We start from the raw sequence: 5611 nt of genomic DNA on the forward strand, positions 1-5611 counted from the left end.
TTGGACTCTCATACTCGTTCTACAATAATGCTTGTCCTTATGGGACTGAGTTCATTTAGCATAATGCTCCCCCGCCCCTCCCAAGTTAGGTAGTGATTTACAAAATCATTGCTCCTGTATGCTGCATAGTATTCCATCATGTGAATGTACCATAATTTTGAAGATGATTTTTTAATTCAGGTGAGACAGACTCAAGATTGTACATTCGTTCTTGTGGATTTGTTATAAGCTGAACTTGCACGTGAGTAAATTGATGGTCTGTTCCACAGTCAGCACCTTGTCTAATTCTGACTCCTGATTTGAGCTTCTCTAATGATCCTTTCCACAGATATAGTCAATATGATTCCTGGGAAGACTGTCAGGTGAGGTCTGTGTATAAAGCCATTTTTTTGGTGTTTCTTAAACAAGATATTTGCTATGAATAAGTCATCGGATGTACAGAATTCAGTAATTCATTTTCCAGTCTCTTTTCTGTCACCAAGTCCATATTTTCCAACTACCATTCCTTCCTCATTGTTTCCAACTTTTGCATTCCAGTCTCCAATTATTATTAATACAACTTGATGGCATGTTTGATCAATTTCAGACTGCAAAAATTGGTAGAAACCCTCAATTTCCTCCTCTTTGGCTTTAGTTGTTGGTGCATATATTTGAATAATAGCCATGTTGGAGGTTTTCTTTGTATGGATAGTATACATGTATATGGATAGTAATGGATAGCATCCTGTCACTCACAACATTGTACTTTGGGCCAGACCTTGAAACTGTCCTTTTAGTTATGAATGCAACACCATTATAATCAGTTCTTCATTCTCAGCATAGTAGATCATGTCTGATTCCAAGGCCGGTCCACCTCAGTCCACTAATGCCTAGCATATTGATCTTCATGCATTCTGCAACTTCCAGTTTTCCTACATTCATGCTTTGTATTATTCCAGGTTCCAATTATTACTGCTTGTTTATAGCTGTTACTCATTATATTTGCATGACTTCCTATCTGAGCTCTGCCGCTAATACTATTGCTACCTGCATTTCTCTGTTGTTCTTAAGAGTTTTCAAAGGCTTGTGATTTTACAAGTGGGTGGCTTTCCTAGTCTGTCTTAATCTAGGAGCTCTGCTGTAACTTGGTGGTTTATTGGTAAGGAATTGTGCTGCCAACCCAAAGGTATGGACTTTGAATCCACCAGCTGAGAAAGAAGCTGAGATAATGAGGCTGGACCTCTTTGGAAACCCGTTGTCAACAAGAAGTGCCAACAGGTATACAAAGACACCATCATGTGTCTGTTCTTTTATAGTAGCTTAGAAGAGTTTCTTGTACTTTAATATGGCACCAAAAAAATTTCCATAAAAAAATCTATTTTAAGAGAAAATGTATCAATCTAGCACAATTTCCAAAGCTTTGTTGTCATTGCCATAACCCAAAACCAAAGTCATTACTGTCAAATACATTTGAACTCAGAATAACTCTATAGGACAGAATAGGACTGTCCATAGATTTAAGATGTGAGTGTTGAGGGAAAAAGCCTGCCATGTCTTTCTGTCACAGAGTGACTGGGGGCATGAGCTGCCACCAAGCAACGAGCCACTGTGCTACCAAGGTTCCTGCTGTATTAACCACATTCACGTTATTCTCTCACACTTTCTTCTAACTGTATGTCTCCTTCCTTACGTTATTCCTTTCCTTTCAAACCAGCCTTTAGACAGGGATCCAGTCTGTCCTGGTCATATTATTCCTCTCTCCCCTGCTGTGGAGATAGATATGTAACCTAGGCCAGGGCTCAGGAAGAAATACGAGTCACTAAGAGGTTACCTTTCCATTCTGTCACAGTCATTAGGATGAGAATGTGATTCCTACATGACTGCTCCTTATTGTTTGGAGAAGGTTTGCCCACAGTTAAAAGAAAGCTGGTGTCCAGGAAGGACAGTTCAATGAAGGGGCAGAGTGAAGAGGGTAGAGAGAAAGGAGGCAAGGAGGAGCAAAGAGGAGAGGGCAGCTGGTGAGGAAGGAAGAAAGAACCCTGAGAAGTCAGGTAAACAGGAGGGCAGGGAGGATGGAAATGTGGGAGGGCTAAGGGAGTATCAGAGGAAGACACAGGGAGAGGGACTGGACGTTGTTGCAGGAGTTCAGCGCTAGCACAGACCATTCTGCAGTGCAGGGACCTGAACTGATGGAGTTCTCTGTCTTTGTCTTTAGACAATTGATGTTCTTGTCATTTTCAGCAGAGTCTTCAATGAAAAGGACTATACTGCTATTCTTTTATTTTTTTAATTTTTTTGTGTCAAATTGGATCTGACTGGTACAGGAGGAGATTGCCTCTCCTCCAGCTTAACATCTGCTGGATTTGAACCACGCACCTCTGGGATTGCAGTGCAGCTTCTTGCCACTAGGCCACCAGAGCTCCCTATACTACTATTCTTATAGATATAACTGAGGGGGAAGATTGATGTTAATCTGCTTTGCCTGACAGTTGGAGTTTCATAACTTAGAAAGTAGTTTTCCATCTTGATCTTCCACATGGAAGACTAAATCCCTCCCATGCGTTTCTCTTTTTAAAAAATTTTAATTGTGATTTTTAACAAACATTTACAGAGAAGTTAGATTTCCACTCATTCATTGTTGCACATTTTAACCCCTATTCACAGTTCACTTTTTAAAAAAAAAATTCATTTATTGTTGCACAATTACCTACCTCTCCCTTTCCCTGTCCTTTCGCAGTATACCTCTTATTCTGGGCTCTTTCCTATATATAATGCCAAATCATATATTCCTTTTAGACAGTTGTTTCTTTCATCTGTTCCAATTCAGTGGCCTTACCTATCTACTTTTATTCTATTCTTCTCCCAACTGACATGCCAGTAAGGACTTTCATATGTCCTGTTTGCCTTTAAAGTTTCCTTGTAGGTCTCTCCTGAAATCTGACCCACCAATACATATTTGTTGGTGTTGTGTGTCATTGAGTCAAACGCAACTCACAGGTGACCCCCCCCCCCAGGGGCTTTTTAGAGACTGTACATCACACAGGAGGAGTTTTTATCTGTTTTCTCCCTCAGAGCAGCTGGTGTATGCAAACCGTGTGCCTTTGGTTTGATGGAGCATCTCTTTGTCACAAATTATGGGTTTTTCTTTCCTGGAGATATCAACCTAAGAAAGCAATAACAAACAACAAAGTATCCACAAAGTACTTCATAATAGGAATGAAACTAGAACACTGAAATAAGTGAACCAGAAAGGAACAAAATATGTAATAGGGAGCTCTGGTGGCCTAGTGGTAAGAAACTACACTCCAATCCTTGAAAGCAAGCAGTTCAAATCCACCAGCAGCTCCATAGGAGAAGGATGGACAGTCTCCTCCTGTGCATTTCACTCTGTTTGAAAACCCACCAGAAGGTCAGCTATGAGTAGATTCCAACTCTACCATACAAAACAACAACATATATACTAAGAGCTTTACTGGCCTAGTATTTAAGGATGCTTTGGGCAGAATATTAAATGATCCAAGAAACATTAAAAGTAGATGGAAGGAGGACACAGAGTCACTGTACCAGAAGGAATTGGTTGACACAGAAGAATTCCATGAAGCAACATATGAGCAAGAGCCTGTGGTGATGAAGTTCAACTGATTTGGAAGTAAGACTCCAGGAATTAACAGCATACCAGTTGACATTTCTCAACAAACAGGCATTGTCCTGGATGCACTCACTAAGTTGTGCCAAGAAATCTGAAGGACAAGCACCTGGAAGAGATCCATATTTGTTCTCAGAAAGCTGACCCGACAGAGCGTCACAATTATCAAACAATATCACTACTATCACAGGCAAGCAAGATTCTGCTGAAAATTATCTAAAAATGACTGGAGCAGTACATCAGTGGAGCACTGCCTGAAATGCAGGCTGGGTTTAGAAGAGGTCTAATGTTAGATGGATCTTGGCTGAAAGCACAAAGTACCAGAGGAAAGTCTATCTGTGTTTCATTCACTATGCAAAGGCGTTTCACTGTGTAGGTCGGAACAAACGGTGGACTGTGGCTGACTCTGAGAATAATGGGAATCCCAGAACATTTGATTGTGTTTGTGCTAAACCTATACTTGGACCAGGAAACTTTCATCAGAACAGAACAGACACTGCATGATTCAAAATCAGGAAGGAGGTCCACCAGGGATGTATGCTGTCTCCATACCTTTTCAGTCTCTATGCAGAACAGATCATCCGGGAGGATGCACTGCATGAGGAGGAATGTGGCAGCAGAATTGGAGGAAGACTCATCAACAGCCTGTGTTATGCAGATGACGCAACCCTGCTTGCTGAAACCGAGGAGGACTTGAGGACTTGAAGCTCTTGCTGCAGAAGATCAAGGAGTGTAGCTTTCAATATGGATTGAAGCTCAACATCAAGAAAACAAAGATTCTAACTACTAAGCCAGTTGGCCACATTATGATGGATGGTGAAGAGATTGAGATTGTTAACAGCTTCTGTTTTTCTTGGCTCTACAATCAACACTCTTGGTACCAGTAGCCAGAAAATAAAAAGACTAATTGCATTGGGAAACTTGGCTGTCATGGGCCTCTCCAGAGCACTGAATAGCAATGACGTCAGTCTGGAGACAAAGGTGTACCTGATCTAGGCCATAGTCTTTGTGATGACTTGCTGTGTGTCAGAAAGCTGGACGATGACTAGGGACGACAGAAAGAGAATTGAGTGCCTTTGAGCTGTGGTGCTGGAGAAGAGTGTTGAATATATCATAAGACTTTCCTCCTAGAGAGGGTGAACTCAGGCTGCCCCTTGCAGGCAAGGATTCTCAGGCTTCGTCGGATATACTTTGAATATGTTGCAAGAACTGACCAGTCCTTGGAGAGGGACATCATGCTTGGAAGGGAAGAGGGACAAAGAAAGAGAGGGAGACCATAGATGAGATGGATTGATTCAGTGACTGGGGTAATGAGGGTAGGTGTGTCAGAGACAGTAAAGTTGGCACAGGACAGAGCAGGTTTGAGAGCTGTTGTATAAAGGGTTGCTATGAGTTGCAAGCACTTGATAGCACATAACAACAGCAACAGTGGCCTAGGGAGCAAGGAGTTGTGCTGCCATCCAAAAAGCAAGTAGTTTAAATTGGCTTTCTGCTCTGAGGGGAAAAGGTGGGCAGTCTCCTCCCCTGTGATTTGCAGCCTCTGAAAAACTGCTGGAAGGTCAGCAATGAGCCAGTTCTACTCCAAGGCAAGGAGTTTGGGGGTTTGTTTGTTTTTTTGGGGGGGGTGTTGTTTGGGTTGTTTTGTTTTTTTTTTTTTTTCAGTTTTTTGTATGCACACCAATGTTGGGCAACGAATAAGGACGACTGCAGATAAATTGATATCTTTGAATTGTGTGTTGCTAAAAAGCTATTGACCAGCGCTGGCTGAAAATCGCCTGTGACTTCATCCATAACCACTGGTGAGAGTCATCGCCCAGAGCCATCAGGGGCTTTAAGCTCGTTGTCCAATGCTGTGGTGTGGACAGCTGAAACCCAGGCCCCGACAGGCACCTGGGGTGGGGGAAAACCCAGACTCTACTTCATGCTCTGCTGGAGAAGGAGGGGCAGTCTCCTGTACCAGTCAGATCCAATTTGACGGTACACACA

This window comes from Elephantulus edwardii, unplaced genomic scaffold (assembly GCF_000299155.1).
Source record: "Elephantulus edwardii isolate Elephantulus edwardi_28Jun2011 unplaced genomic scaffold, EleEdw1.0 scaffold00072, whole genome shotgun sequence".
NCBI lineage: Eukaryota > Metazoa > Chordata > Mammalia > Macroscelidea > Macroscelididae > Elephantulus > Elephantulus edwardii.